General features: G+C 40.2%; 1 protein-coding gene across 4 annotated transcripts in view; it reads right to left on the reverse strand.

Annotated features, from left to right (window-relative positions):
• The window catches only part of LOC114469284 (trichohyalin), a 131301-nt gene extending 114560 nt beyond the window's left edge, over positions 1 to 16741 (reverse strand). The window contains exon 1 of one of the 4 annotated variants that reach the window (XR_003674751.1): positions 16445 to 16741. The gene's annotated coding sequence lies outside the window, so the exon portion shown is untranslated. The remainder of the gene's footprint in view (positions 1 to 16444) is intronic. The other 3 variants (XM_028456630.1, XM_028456629.1, XM_028456631.1) reach the window with 3 other exon arrangements.
• Between the last annotated feature and the right edge of the window lie 282 nt (positions 16742 to 17023).

Raw genomic sequence — 17023 nt, forward strand, 5'->3', positions numbered from 1 at the left:
ATCGGCCGCTTGGTAGGTCTGTCCTGCTATCTGAGGACTGGTGGGTGGGTCCGGGGCACCTTTGGCTGGGGGCTGATGCTCCGCACCGGTTGTGCGCCATTCGGGTGCCTCCTTCCCGCGGTGGCGGCCGCCGGTCTCTTGTGCTCCGGTGGGGGGCACTGCCCCATTGGGGGTGGGTATCATCGCATGGGCGTCGTCGAGAAAAGGCAATCTGGCGCGCTCTGGGGTGCTCGGTCGGTGCGCCTGGGGGCCGGCGGGGCGACTTGCAGCGCCCCATTGGTGCCCTAGGCAGGTATGGGCATGGTCGTCATCCCTGGGGGGGCTGCTCTCGGTGCTGCTTCCGTCCCGGGTCCTTTTGGCCTGAGGTCCGGTCTCTGCTGGCTCTAGGCCCGACGGCTGCCCCTTCGGCGCGGCTCTGGCCGTCTGCTGGGCGTGGGCCTTGGCTCCTCTGCTGGGGTCTCGGGCGGGGGGCCCTCTGCGCCCTCCCTTCGGGGGGGGGGGTCGGGTGTGGGGGTGTGGGTGGATGGGGGGGCGGGATGCTGGTGGTGGGCCTTGGGGTTGGTGGTGGGATGCGCTCGGTTCCTTGGAACTTTCTCGGATGTGTGTGGATGAGGCTGTGGCTGCATCTCGGCCTGGGATCTAGGGGGCGTCTGGGGGACTGCTCGGCCGTGGGGGGGTGGCCTGGGGCTCCTTGGCCCCCACTCTTTCTGCTGGCCTGGCTGCATCTGCGGGCCCGGTGCGTTTTCTGGGTTTGCAGTAGCGGTTTTTTGCACATACACTGGTCTACAATGCACTGGCACGCCTTGGGATGTGGGATAAAATTCATACTGGGCTTAACTTTAGACACGTTGATCCCAAATACCTGATTTAGGTACTACCACTCACTCCTTCCCTCTGTCCACAGCCACCACCATTTTAGCTAAGCTTCACACTTGTCACCAGACTGGCTTGGTTACACAACATAATAATCACAATATGATCTAATACAACTCCACATCTCACTCAAAAACAATCTATTCTTCCCCACCCTTCCTATTTCCTGCCTTGAGTCTCTCCTCCCTGCTCCCTTCCTCCTCCCCCTCCCCCTCAGTGTAACACTGCTCTCCCTTTTTATATCCTCTCTATAATAAAATGTTTCGTACCCTTCCTTAGGGAGGGCTGGTGATAGTCACAATTAAGCAATAAAATAAATAAATTTATTTTATTCCAACAACAAAACATGCATTGCTGTCTCATAATGATTGCACTTCTTGTAGTGTTGACCTTTGACAGCATGTGCAGACAAGTGAAAAAAACCTGTCTGGTCCTCCTTAATTATTAAATTACGGTAATAAGCAGTATGTATGATTTGTGCTGATATCATATTGGATCCATATTGGTATCGGCCGATACGCAAGGCTGCAATATCGGTATCAAATCGGAAGCGAAAAAGTTGTATCGGGACATCCCGAGTATTTTTCTATCTTTCTGTTGTCTTTTTGTATAATAATTGTTTTTGTTGCCATTCTAGTGTGATTCTGGAGTCATTTTGTGTATTTTTGTATGTTTTTTTGGTGTAGTTTTGTGCATTTGTGTTGTCATTTTGTGTATTTTTTGTTTAAATATTTAGTTTTGTGTATTTTGAGTCATTTTCATATTTATGTTGTTGTTTGGTGTATTTGTCTGTAATGTATTTTTTTTGTCATTTTTTTGTGTTTTTGGAGCCTTTTTGTGGTTTTCTGTTGTCATTTTGTGTACTATTTGTATAAATATTGTTTAGTTTTTTTATTTTACTCATTTAGTATATTTTTATCATATATATCTTGTGTGGTGAGGGCGTGTGTGTGTGTGACTCTCCACCTGGTTACCATGTGGGATTCTCTCCATCTCCTCTGTTGGTTCTCCCTCACATGCATCGGCCGCACGCATGCACATACTTTGTCACAGATTGTTGAAATGAATGTGTTAAAAAAAAAAGACCCGCGGGAACTATTTGAAACTTCCAGGAACTCTTCTGTTGTCGCAAATCTGGGTGCTTTTACAAATGTAGTCCGGTGGACTCAAGCGGTGAATCTGCAACATTTTTGCATTTCAATTTGCTCCGGTCCGCTTTCACACATTCTATTTGCCATGCCCACCAAACTTTCTGAACTATGTCACGCAGGCGAAACGGTCGGTCTCCGATTGGACAGAATAAAAAAAAAAAAAAGAATACTTTAACCTCCAATGCCGTGACGATGTGCCGCTGCCCTGTCACTACTGACAGTCGCGCCATCACGTCCTATATTTGGTCTCTCTTCCTGTGTTTTCCAAAGGAAATCCTAAAACAATCCCTGCAGTAAAGTCATTAATAATAATTCAAAATAACCCATAATCACATGATGTCACAACCTGCACTAATGCTCTACATAAACACAGAGATGCCTCCGCTTCGTCTCCACCTGTCAGAACTCAGAGCCGTCATATCACCGGTAATTTACCGGTAAGAATGTGTAATATGTGAATATATGAGAATATATACGCAGATAAAACAGAGCAGTCAAATGTGCAGCCATCACTGATCATGTGAACAGTTTGGGGAAAAAGAGATGAGTGAAATAAATGAATGATGTGGGAGAAATATGGAAGAGAGAGGAAATGTGACGTTTTTTTTGTGTGTGTGTGTGTGTGTGCTGACAAAGGCGACTCTGATAATGGATGGATGAATGGATGGATATATATGTGTGTATTGCTGCTGGGCACTGGGTTGTGAATGTGTGCTCGTGTCTGTTACCTTGACGGGAGGCACGCAGCGGCACAGCAGCTCCTGCTGCGCTGTCACTGTCACAATTGCGCTTCAATGTAAAGTACTGTTTGCTCCTGGTTGCTTTGCTTGAGCTGAACCGAGAGCTACATTTTTCAGAGGACCAGAGTTCGCTTGTTTTGCTCCGCACCAGAGTTTCAGTGACCTTTCACATATCGCAAAAAGACCGGACTATCCGAGAAAGCGAAGCATGGTGCGGCGCAAAGAGGTATGTGTGAAAGCACCCTCTCTCTCTAAACAGTTCTGTGTGTGTTCAGCATGTACATCCAAGGTGCGTGTGTATGTGACTCACTACCTGTCCTCCTGGTTGCCATGTGGAACTCTCTCCATCGTACTCATTATTGGTATTATTCACATAGTGTATCAGCATAATGTCCACCACACTCTAAACAAAACAAGAGCAATGTGGAGATAAAACAAAAAAAATAATAATTTAAATGAGCTGCATAATAACATAACATAGATTGAAGAACATTCAGAACTAAGCACACACACACTTACAATAAAAAAGCATGGCAACAAACCCTACTGAACATGTAGGGAAAACCCGTCCTTCTGTGCATGGCACAGCAACCACTGCTTAACTCACTTCTATTCATAAACCTAAACACAGTCTGCTAAGCACCCGGTGTGGAACATTTTCACCTGGCTAACAAATAACGTCCCGAAAATAATAATAATAGGGGAAAGAATACTTTAAGACTGTCGCTAATGTTGGTACTTGATACTCACATGCTTCAAAAGGCACGTACTGGCAAATCTTTGGAAAAATGATTAGTCCACTGGGCGTAGTAGTCTATGGCAACAAATCCACGTATGCTGTGGCCACCTCTGGACAATCAAACCTCTTCTCCACGTCGTTGATGGTCAACTTTAGGGTTGCAGGATACACGAGTGCGTACTCCACATTCTTGCTCCTCAGGCTTCTCTTCACAGAGTCAAAAGCCTTGCGCTTCTTAACCAGAGCCGCCAAATAGTCACTGAAAAACGCGAATCCAGTCAGCTGGTTGCTCCGGTTTTGTTGCAAGGCGTCGGGCAGCAGCTATCACTCGTTGTTTATCAGTAAAATTATGAAACTTAATGATGATGGGTCTGGAGCGCCAATCAGGGCCTGGGTTCCTGGGAGCGGGGAGTGGTGAGTGTGAGCCAGCTTGATTCTCCCAGTCTTGGTTGTGAGCTTGAGATAGGAAGGAAGTCACATCTCAAAGAAAGTAATCGGATCTTTGGTCTCTGTGCCCTCTGGTACACCGAGCAAGCGGATGTTACAACTATGGTTCCTATTCTCCAAGTCGTCCATATGATCGGCCATGTCGCTGACTTGTTTCTCAAGCTTTTTCACGGTAGCATGCAGGGTTGTATCCTTGACGCTTGAGATCCGGGCTTTGGCATCATCAACACGGGCTCCCAGCTGCTGTACTTGGGATGTCTGATCATGGATAGCAGTGTCGATCCTGGCATCAAATGACTTGATGATATTATCTGTTATCTTGCTCAGAGCTAATGGAATGCTCTGATGCAATTTGCTCTTGGCCTCTGCATTGGTGGCAGTAGCTTCCACGTCGCTAGCTTCATCAGACTCCACCACGCCGTTAGCATTTTCTTCTCCTGGATTTAGTCTCCGAGTCGAGCATTTTTGAAATATAGTCGGTCAGGCTCATTATGGAACTATTCTGACACACGCATGTGACGTGTTGCCAGGTCAACACGTAATTTAATCGGATATTTGAGCGAATTCCATCGGAGCTGGACAGAACAAGGTGTTCACACTGACGCCATCTTAACTCCCCCCTCCAGTTTAATTCAATAGCTGCAACGTTTATTTTGCCAATCATTCAAAATGGCATACAGCTTATAATCAATCTGCTCTGGTCACATGTGCTCCCTCACTCCGCACATGGTCGAGCAACTAGGGCATTCATTCGCAGTTTAAGGGCCATCTACACGTACATGCACACGCACACACAACAAATGTTATGTTCCTGCATGGAAATTCTTCAACTCTTCCACTCCCTCACAGTCACAAGGCTGCGTTTAGGTCCCGAAATATGGTACCGTTTGATTTTTCGTGACTCTGTATCAGATAGTACCAAAGGAAAGGCAACAAAGGGGCAGATACTATAAGAGTAATCATCTCTTCTGCTCTTTTTCATTTGAAATGTGTTGATTTGGAAGTTTTGTTGCTTGGACTGTTCATTTTTTCTTTATTTTATTTTTTACTTTTGAATGAAATAAATAAAGACAAAAAGAATAACAAATTGGTCGGTACCTTAAAAAACAACCTGAATTGAATCGGTTATAGTTTTTTTTTGGCGATTGGCCCAAAAATCCTGATTGTGTAAAGCCTACTTTATAGTACTATAAATTAAAACAGAGTTCAGATTTTTTTTCTTACATTCCCACTTACAGTTATGGAGCAATGAAAATAAAAATAATTAATTTCTAAAAAAGTATTTTTCCGGATTTCAAGATACTGTCACTACTATCATTACTCAAAGCTGAAAAAATGACAGGGTGCTGAGCAGAGGTGTCGCAACAGGGTAGGCAACACAGGCATTTACCTAGGGCTCCGAGCTGAAGGGGCCCCCGAGGGATGGCTGACAGTCAGTTTCAATGACAAAATAATGTAACTGCTTTGAGGCGCTGCAGCGACAGCGCATCGAAAATCCCCTGCACGGGGCCCTTTCTGAGTAGTCACTGGCTAGTTGCAAGTAGGGGCCCCCGACAGACGGCAGATATCAGTGACACAACTTGAAACCCCCCGGACACATTACAGTGATACGTCGGGAACCTCCCTAATGGGGCCCCACTACTACCAGTCCCTGCATCAACGTACTGATGTTGTCAAACACACACCGATAAAATGAAGAGGATAAATCCCACAGGGCTCATGAAAAGAAGAACAAAAACAAGAAGAGGATGAAAATAAAAACATGATAGTGATAAGTGATAATGTGTAAGATGTGTGTTACATTATAAAAAAGTTTGTCCCAGTTAGTCCCAGACACTTTGTCCCAAACTCCCAGTCATCCACCCAGCACCAGAAAAGTTAACTGCACATTTAAGTCTGTGTAAAGTGAATTCAGCCATTTTCTTCTAAACACATTCATAGTGTGTTTATATGTATATATTAATCATTCAAATTTGACAGTGTGGTTAACAACAAACTTCTGTGTTATGACAAACTTAGAGCACATATTTATTCTTACTTTACACCAATTTTAACAGCTTTATGTTAAGAAGTAGTCCAGCTTTGCTTACATATAAGTCTTGTTGTCAATGGCTGTGTACATACTGTACATTCATAGCCACACAATAAGTTAGTCCTTTGCTGCCAATGATATTTTCTTCCAGAATAAAGTGTTTGTTGTCAAATGGTAAAACTGATACATCCATAAATGTTCTGCTATAGCCTAAATGTTACATTTAATAAAATGTTAACATGAAGCATTAAAGTTGTTACTGCAAATTAATGTTCATTAATTATTCCATACATATCTCAAATGTTTAGTGTTTGTGTAGCATGTACATTTCTTTACTTTACTTTATGCAAGCCAACCAAATACATTGTGATCTTTTCTTTTTTCTTTTTCGAGGTGCTTTGTTGAAGTTTTTTGGACCATCCCCACCACAACACCACCAACATCAGCAGCAGCAGCAACAGCAGAACTCTCTACATGAAAGTAGGAACTTATTTAGTTTAACTTTTTAAAAATACATTTTAAAGTTTAAAATATATAATGGGAGCTATCTGATTTAATGACCACACAAATATTTGTCTTAAACAATTGCTTCTTATACTATTTTCTTTCTAGCAATATCAACCTCAGATCATGAGTGGGGCCGTAAAGAAGAAGAGTAGGACATGACGGCACCTTCAGGCAGCAGCAGTATGGCAGCACGGCATTCCATCACCACCTCCTCACCATCCCCATGACACCACATTACCAGAACAGAAGGTACTCAAATAATAGCAAATCAAATAATATCAGATGATCCTGCGCTGTGGCCAAAATCGATGACAATGCTCGGTATCAAATTGTGAGAAAAGAATCACTCCAAATAACAGACATGAACTTCCCCAAAGTTCGGAAAATCCACCTCAGAGATTCACCAAAGAAAATTACAAAATGACAATGAGAAATGGTTAGAAAATCCAATGAGAAATGGTTAGTGTATTCTTACTTTCCACTTAAATTCCTTGTTTTTTTGTTGTTTTTTTGCTTGGTTGCAATTTTATCAACTTAAAATTTTGCACATTTCAGTTGTGTTTGTTTTTCTGGCATTTACTGTACATATTGTGTGTAAAGTTTGCATTTAGTTTAGATAGCTATGTTATTTATTTTATATGTTAATTATTTAATAAAGTATTTCTTTACTGATCCGTCGTCCTGGACTTCATTCATCATCATTCTGGGGCCAGGAGGCCCCATAGTCCTTCTTGCCTAGGGCCCCCAGAGGGTCTAGAAATGCCCCTGGTGCTGAGACATGCAAAGTTGTTTAATGAAGGCCCAAACATGTTTGAGGCCAAAGCCGCGACAAACTTTTTTCCAAATTTGAGGAGCTGGCATGTCCACCAGATAGGATGTATAGCAGATCTTTTTGTGTATTCTGAGAGAGTAGGTGAAACTGCATTACTACCAAATTTCAGTTTCTTTTGTGATGTAACATAGTTCCTGAGATATTGAAAGCTGAAAATAGAAGAAAAATAAGGACAAGAGAAAATCAACACACACACCTTACTAAATTGTCCATATCTCAAAAAGTCTTCATCCGACCAAACTAAAAATTTACAGTGTGCCTATTGAACAATCCCAGAACAATTGGTAAACATTTCTGAATTTTTTGAGAGTGCGTGGGCCATTTGTGAAATGACATGGAATGACCCAAATGGAAGAACAATGTGCCTATAGTTAAACGTACTGTATATGTTCAGTTATATTACGTGATAATAAAAATTGTCAAAAACAAAACAAAACATTGGCATAGAGCTGCAACTGTTTATTTTTGTAGTTGACTAATCTATCGATTATTTTTTCAATTAGTGACAATTATTTTTCTTTTTTGAAGCACATATTTTGGACTACTTTTTTAGCGCACCTGCTTAAATCCTTCCACCTGTGAACGTGTCCCTGTTGTACTGTGACGGTATGTTTTACAGAAAAGAATTAAAACTATAACATAAAACATGTATTTGTAGTAAGGCTGAACGATATATCGAAAAAATATCGTCCTCGCAATATTGGCACGTGCAATATCGCACAAGGCGAATGAAGAGGAAAGTAGAGATAAACTAGCTGCTAAAAGACAGTCCATCTCCGGAATTTGGGACTACTTCGGTTTAACAACACAAGACATATCACAGATGCAAGTACTTTGCAGGTCATGAAAAAAAATAGTCGCAACGTTGAGAGGAGACACGACGAATCTCCACAGCCACCTTCAACACAACCACAAGGAACTTTATGCTGTATATTTACAATCTAAAACTCCACAGCCTACTCCAGAAAAGTCAGGCAAACCAAAAGCAAATTTGCAAACGAGCATGAATGCAAGTCTGTCGCTCATTATGAGAAAACTTTGAAGCGACACAAAGCTTTAACTACAGCCAATAGCAAAATGCACACTCTCCGTTAATGTTGTGTGTAAAGAAGGTTTATTGGAAATGGTAAGGAGTTCGACCGCAGATATCAAGTGCCCTCTCAAACCTATTTTTCCCAAGTTACCATTCCGGAGATGTACGACACGTGTGAAGTCTGTAAAAGCAGAGCTTATTGAAGTGGACTTATACGCTAGCACCACTGACTTGTGATCCAGTCGAACTACTGAGCCCTATATGAGCTTCACTGTTCACTTTTTGACACACACAGCAACTGGAACTTGCCTGAACACAAACAAGTGGCCATCATATCCGACAATGGAGTGAATGTGGTGAAGGCTGCCGAGATCAACAATTGGCTCAGACTGCAGTGCTTTGGTCATCGCTTACATCTGGCCATTGGTGAGTGTTTATGATAAGGCTGTGGCTAAAATTAAAAAATATATATTAGGGTTAGGGCTAAAATAACAATAAAGTGGTTTATGGGGTAGTTAAAAATAAATATTAGCTAAAATGAAACTGAACCTCACCTAGTCACTTCACCTAAACTAGCCAATGAGGGGCGCATCGGAACGATAGTCCCCGGGTCTACCGTTCCGATGCATCATAACAATAGCCACGGCCTTTGACATATCAATATTCTTAATGTGTTGTAACAATTAAGTGACCACATTTAACTTTAAATTAAGTTAAAAAAAATTAGCATTTATTTATGGATTTATTTCAGTACATTAAGCTTTTCTTGTATTTGTGTATTTTGTTTCAGATAATGCAGTAAAAGGTGATGATCGCATTACAAGAGCAGTTGGACTTTGCAAGAAGTTGGTGGGACACTTCTCCCATAATTGGAAGGAGAAGACTGCCCTGAAAAAACGCACAGAGACCACAACCTCCCAGAGCATGCTTTGATAACAGAATGCCCTACCAGGTGGGGATCTAGACAACAGATGATACAGAGAGTTCTTGAGCAGCAGAAAGCCCTGAGTGACGTCCTGTCAGCTGATAGGAAGTCGAGACATTTGGTTCCAACTTGGCATATTGTGGATGTACTGGAATCCATAAACCAGGCATTGCAGCCTCTACAAGAATTCACTGATGCCCTTTCAAGTGAAAGTTATATTAGCGTTTCATATGTGAAACCAGTACTCCACGTTTTCAACACCTCAGTCCTTGCTGCAAAAGAACTAGACAGTGATTTGACAAAATCCATTAAGAAGAAGATCCTACACTACTTAATGTCAAAATACATCGACAACCCAACCACACAAGAACTGCTGGATATGGCCTGCCTCATGGATCCTCGATTTAAAGCAGGGTACATCAGCAGTATCAACTTGCATGACATCAAAGCCAGAGTGATTTCAGAAACTGAAGTAACATTTCCAAAGGTAAATGGTGGCTACACAGTAATATGTTCAAACTTTGTTTACTAACAATCTAATAATTTACTAATTTGAATTTCTCTATTTAAGGAGCAAAGCCATGATGCTCAACATGACCACATGGATCAACCAGAAGACATCCAAAAGAAACCAAAAAAAATCCCTGGGCAGTTTTTCAAATGCGTCCGAACTCCAACATCTACTACAGCATCATCACATGCAGTGGAGGTGAAACTCAACAGCTACCTCGTATCTCCCACCATTGACAGCAAAGATGACCCTCTATCTTGGTGGCGTGTTCATAAGGTCAACTTACCGTGCAATTGGCCAGAAAATACCTCTGTATACCAGCGAGTAGCTCACTATTAGACAGACTATTCAGTACATCTGGTAATGTTGTTACATGCCAATGCACTTATTTAAAACCAACATGTTGGTTTTCCTCGCCAAAAACCTGAAGTAGTTTACTTTTACTATTGAGGTTTACTCAAATATTATATTATTTGTTGTTGTAATAATTGCACTCAGTAAAGGCCTGGACACTTTATTTATATATATTTTTTTATTTAATTTAGTGAATGTCTGGTCATGTTAAGTTCACAGATATTCAAATTTCGGTTCCAAAACAGCAAGGGAATGTTTTCAATGATTAGTTGTAAAGCTCTTGCTTGCAAATTGCACTTAAGTTTACAGATTTTATTTTTCCAGGTACAAAAACTGAATGTTGAAGTTTTAGGGGATTTGTTTAAGCTTTTTTAAAGCTTCAGAAATGTTTGCCAATTTGCATGAATAATATGTGTGCACATATTAATGTGTTGTAATGCAAATAAAATGTTGGAAATATTCGTACCACCTGAGTATTTTTTGTCTGAAAATACAGTAAAAGACAACTCCAGGTTTTAAGAATTTAAAGGTCAACAAGTGTAAATATATGTATCTTTAGAGATGTAACGATTAATCGTAAGGCAGTTAAAAATCGATTCAAAGGTATCACGGTTCACATCGATGCTCTGAAAATTGAATCGCAGTACTTTTTTAACCAGCAGAGGGCTGGTATATATTATTATTAATATTATGCTATATATTAATCCTTCCAGAAGCGGACGTGACGGGCGGAATCTGCTACTGTTTTCTTTCTGGCCGCCATTTACTGTTAAACATGCTCATAAATGATTCTTTACTCCTTTAGCGCCGAAAGAATATCTGTAATATTACGTGAATATCTGTAAAAGTCACGTTTTTCTATTAACTCTGTCTGCTAGCATAGCTTCTCTTCTTCACTGGTGGAATAACTGCATGCCAACCGACCACTGGGTTACCAGCGCCCTCTGCTGGTCTAAACAAATATCTGACGTAAATATAGTAAAATGACTGTTTTGTTTTTTTAAAAGTCCAATTGTTAAGGCACAAAATACATTTTCAGTTGCACTTTTAAAAAGAAAAAGAACTATTATGCAGTTTTGAATTGTTTATTATAAAACCAGAATTTAAATTAATAGGCTTCTTCATTTGTATTATTCCTTTATTTATTTCATTCAAGATTTATTTTTAGTTAAATTGCATCATTTTGAATAGTTTATCAAGGGATTCTTTTGACAATGAAAAATAAAAGGAAAATAGTATAGTATTTTACCCAAAAAAATAAAGGAATATTTTTCAGTCATTCCCATTTTGTAAAATAAATCGTGAGAAAATCGTATCGTGAACCCAGAATCGTGAATCGAATCGTATCGGGAGTTGAGTGAATCGTTACATCCCTATGTATCTTACTACATTTGGTAATAATTGAGTTTTGATCTTCATTGTTATCTTTATTTTGTTAATATTTTTTTCATATGATTTATGCAGATTACATTTTTAGGTGAAAGAAAAGAAAAAAAAATTGCAATAATATCGTTATCACAATACGAGACACCCATATCGCACTAATTTCCAATATCGTGCAGGCCTAATTTGTAGTGTAGTTGTTATTTTTAACACATAAAATATCATTTAACTCACAATAAAATCATGAATAAATTTAATATCACAAACTTAATGTGTATGTTGTCTTGAACAAAGTACTAGTAGTAGTATTAAACTAAGAGTGTAAATAAGTATCTGTAAAAAGCTGGAGGTTGCAGGTTGAGGAGGTAATTAGGTTCAAACCAATCACAGAGTTTATTGTACTTAAATCAAGTCCATTCAATAAAATAATAAATAACATCTTATTTGAAAAAGTCCTTACAAGTTAAGAAATGTCTCATTTAGGGTGTACTCATACTGCCAGCTCAGGCCGTTCCAAGCTCACAGCAGGAATCCCCCCCTCCCTGTCCCTTTTCTGGCACAGTAGAACGGACGTGATCACCAGCTCAACTTGGTTCCCACAGTCAAACACGTCATCACGTTAATTTATGACACACGTATGGCATTACGTCACCATTAAGCGACTCTGGGTTTGTTGTTGACAGTACATGCTGTTAATTTCATATCTTCTGTTGCATAGGGTAACTATACGTCAATATTTACCCAGACACGTGCTCTTTTCACGGCTGGATTATATGAAGGACCTGGGTTTCCCAGGGCCCCTGAACACAACATGTTAATTTAAACGACCGTAACTCTGCTCATATTTGCTCTATCAGATAAATTCCACCAGTTTCTGAAAGATAAGAAATTGTTCTTTAAAGTCAGTATCGGTAAATTGAGGTGATTTTACTCACACGTAACAGAAACATTTAAGATGCCACTTTGTTTTGACGAAATCGACACGAGGAACAGAGAGAACCAAGTGAGTGAGAAAGAAAGAGAGAAATTAAAACAGACCAAGTAGCAGTGCATTTATTGAAAATGAAGACTCTTTTGGATGATAAAAAACCACATGAATAGAGGTTTAAATGGATTTGAAAACAAAGGAGGAAACTGAGCCTATAAAGGTAAGATCAGTTTAATTTCTCGATCAATAAATGTAGTTCTGCTTTTGTGGAGCTAGTCTTTGTGTACATTAGTGTAAATAGATGCTTTTAATGTGTGAGACAGTTTAGGACAGAGTATTTGTGTGTTTGTTTAAACTTTGTGTGTGTGAGAGTCAATCTGAGCATATTTATCTCCATCACTTTCAGTTTTTTGCAAACAGAAAAACAAAGGTAGAAATAGTGTATTTAAATTGCGAAATTAGTGAGTTGTTGAAAAGTGCTGAGGTGCCGCAGAGGATGTCCTTCTGCAGAAACGTGATGATGAGGGGTTTGGGTAAAACCCGGAATTCCGAGGTATTTCCGAGGGTACAAACTTGCATATAAATGCATATTACTGGTATATTAACCCATATAAACCAAAAAATATGGAAAAGGGACATTTTACTGCTGCAAATGTGTAACATATTACTGGTATTTTGAGAACAGGACACGTTTTTTGGTTTATATTTGTTAATATACCAGTAATATGTATTTATATCCTCGGAAATACCCGGACCTGATGATGAGCTGCTACACTCCGTTACTGTCCCGCTGTCGGCTCAGCAAAGAGAAATTCTGACGGTCACGTTGTCCTCTGCCTCAATTAGTTCTCTGAGACGCCGTTCATATATCCAGTAAACTCTAACCTTTTCATCGGCCAACGAGCACTTCTGACACCGCTATCATTACGGAATGCGGATGTTTATGTGCCGTAAAGCGTTGCGCGGTACCAACGTCATCACATTTTGGGCGCGGATCGAGACGAGTTGTGTGTGCGCGCAATGTTTGTTTTCAAAGTGAACGGACACGTTTTATTTGTTTATTGGATTATGTTACGGTTAGGGTTCTAATCTTAGTACGGAGGTAAACTCAGACCGTGACACAGGTTCCAAATAGGAACCGGTTCCTAACGTCCGGTTCCGGAACCGTTAAGATGTTTGCATTTCAATTATTTTTTTCGATTCCTAAATGCCAGCACTAGTTATTTTCCACAGCTCTGTATGTTTACGCTGGGTTTGCATAATGTGGGTTCAGAATGCGACTGTAGCACATGCAGTCTGTGTGAGTGTGTGTATGTGTATGGCTACGGTTTCAGTTTGGACCGTGGAGTGGAAGGGAGATAGGAACTAATCACTGGTAAAAAGCCCAGTAACACTCCGGAAAACAATCACCAGGAATAAATATTTGCTCCCTCGTAAAGATAGTAGCTCTAACAACTGGTAAAATGATAAACTATTACACCCTGTACATGCAGTACAGGGACGCATTTACGCCACCTCCAGGTCCTAGTGCCAGCTAGGCTGATTTGCGGCCTACTTGTGCATATTCATGAGTAATCGTGTCTGTAGACACAATCCACTAGGGATGTAACGATTCACTCAACTCCCGATACAATTCGATTCACGATACTGGGTTCACGATATGATTCTCTCACGATTTATTTTACAAAATGGGACTGTAGAAAAATGATGACTGAAAAATATTCCTTTATTTTTTTGGGGGAAAAAAACCTATTCAAAACAATGCAATTTAACTAAAAATAAATCCTGAATGAAATAAATAAAGGAATAATACAAATGAAGAATAAGCCTATTAATTTAAATTCTGGTTCTATAGTAAACAATGCAAAACTGCATAATAGTTCTTTTTAAAAGTGCAACTGAAAATGTATTTTGTGCCTTAACAATTGGACTTAAAAAAACAAACAAAAGAAAACAGTTATTTCACTGCATTTAGGTCAGATATTTGTTTGGACTAGCAGAGGGGGCTGGTAACCCAGTGGTCGGTTGGCATGCAGATATCTTGCAGTGAAGAAGAGATGCTATGCTAGCAGACAGAGCTAATAGAAAAACGTGACTTTTACAGATATTCACGTAATATTACAGATATTTTTTGGTGCTAAAGGTGTAAGGAATCATTTATGAACATGTTTAAAAGTAGAAGGCGCCCAGAGAAGAAAGTATTGGCAGATTCCGCCCGCTGCCAAAACTTCTGATTAAAAAAAGGGCAATTCAATTTTCACAGTATCGATGTGAATCGTGATACCAATTAATCGATTTTGAACTGCCTTACAATTAATCGTTACATCCCTACTATTCACACATTCTTGTTATTGTTTTCAGCCAAATGACTGCACATTACAGTAAAACACATAGCTATTTAAGCGGCTATTATGATTGTGAGTCAGAAAAACACAGTTTCATGAAGTATGTGCGCCACGAGCCGGCAGTATATGTCTGCAGAGCCTCCTCTGCTTCTACAGAAGCAGAAGCAGTGCTGCTAAGTCACTGTCTTTGGTCCTCTGAATGAGGCTAAAGAGATGTATATCACTGTAGCAAAACCAAAATAAAGTAATTTTTTTCATCATACCTCCCTTTTAAGCCGCACTGACTCATAATTGGGAGTGCCCCATCCGGTATTGATATCGGATATCGGTCCGATATCAGGCAGAAAATGAATATAATATAAGCACTTAAATCCAGATGGGAGAATAGGGCCCAAAGAGAGCTACGCAAGACCTGCTGCTGTCAATCATTTTCATGTATGACGTAAAATCACGTTTTTCAACCTCAAATAACTTATTGTAAACAAACTTCCCAAAAAAATGAGCACTTGAACACAATGTAGGGTGATAATAACTATTGATTACAGAAGAGTTTAGGTTTGGGAAAAAAAACATGTGATGAGTATTTTAACTTTACAGTTTGACCCACATCCTTATCATTTAGGAGACAGGGTTTATGACCTATACTGCAGCCAGTCAGCAGGGGGAGCGCGAAAAATAAAAGCTTCACTCCACCAGGCAGCTTGTTCCATCTATTCTTTTTACAGTCTATGGTACTGCTATAATGATTGAGAGCAGAACTTCAGAGTTTACACTTAAGTGTTTCAAATGGTTTGTTTTTGGTGAAAAGTTCTGAATCTTTAGAAACTTTAGGTCGCGTTAAGCTTAGTCAGTTTTTTCTCTCTACTCCATTTTTCTTCACTGTTTACTTGCACAAAGTTGGTGGTGCAACACTGCCCCTAGCAGTGAATGTAAGGACTGCAGCAAAAAGAAAGCAAGAAGCGGCTGCAGGCTGGATTTTATCATGAATTTACAAGATTAAATAACCCGTCTATGATACAAAATCCGCGTCGACTCATTTTTGTAGTCGGGATTATAGATTATGTCGACTGATTAATGCATCATTGTTTTTAAAGTGAAATGTAATACCTACTCATTCAACATCAGTGCCTGACCTTAATAATGTGCCCCATAATGAACATCCCTATAAAGACACTGACCAAAGCATCAGAGGAGTGGGAACAGTTACATGAAGAGGGTGGGCCAACTCTAAACTAAATCATTCGGATTATAAATGGGATGTATCTTAAATTAGCATCTGTGTACTATCGACATTTAGATGAGACGGATGATATTCGGTCCAAATTTTGTCACAGTGCATGGTGGCAGCTCCAGTCCTGCATCTGCAACAAGTGTTCCACTTCCTGCTCTAAGATCATCCACTACAGCTCGTCCCGCAGACAACACTGGACCCACTTAGACATTTACCTGTTTGGATCAGCAGCACATTTAACATGAAGGGCCGAGGGACCGCACTGGTGCACAAAGAACATTCAGAGCACACGTACAACTCAAGATATCGTGAAACAATCCAACCACTTTGGAGGCTAGCTAGGCTAACAACTCCAGAGCTAGACTCACAAAATGGAAACAGACTAAATCTGTATGTGAAACGAAACTACTCACCCGCCAGAAAAGCCGCTTTTTGTTTTATTCTCCCTTTGAGCTCCAAACTTTATAAATCCAGTCGATGGGAATAGAACAAGAGAATGTAATGCGGTGACTTTTCTTTTCCAGAAGTTAGCAAGGTGGCTAACTGAGCAAGTTTACGGTAGCTATCCCAGCTCAGGTTGCGGTGTTGTTGTCAGACTTGTCCAGACGGAGCTCAGTAAGCCCAGAGACATAAAGCGAGCCGCCCAACTGCTTAGGAAGAGCGGAGAGGATATACCATACGGCGTATTCCGCTTTACTCCTTCCAAATAAAACACTGCCCTCGTGAAGACTTCGGAAATACAACACATTCAACAACATGCCCACTTTGGACAACTGAAACGCGTTTTGTTTAATACTAGTATGTATTCCACGAAAATGACAAAAATAGGACTAAATATTTTATTTTTATGATGTTGACAACTACGCATCTTATTCTTATTAAAGAGGTCCAGCATCTTTTTCACAACTTTGTAAATACAAATATTAATATTAACATGACATAATTATGTGCAATTATTGCTTTCCCCTCTCCCCTACCCTCTCCAATATATT

This window comes from Gouania willdenowi, chromosome 9, assembly GCF_900634775.1.
Source record: "Gouania willdenowi chromosome 9, fGouWil2.1, whole genome shotgun sequence".
NCBI lineage: Eukaryota > Metazoa > Chordata > Actinopteri > Blenniiformes > Gobiesocidae > Gouania > Gouania willdenowi.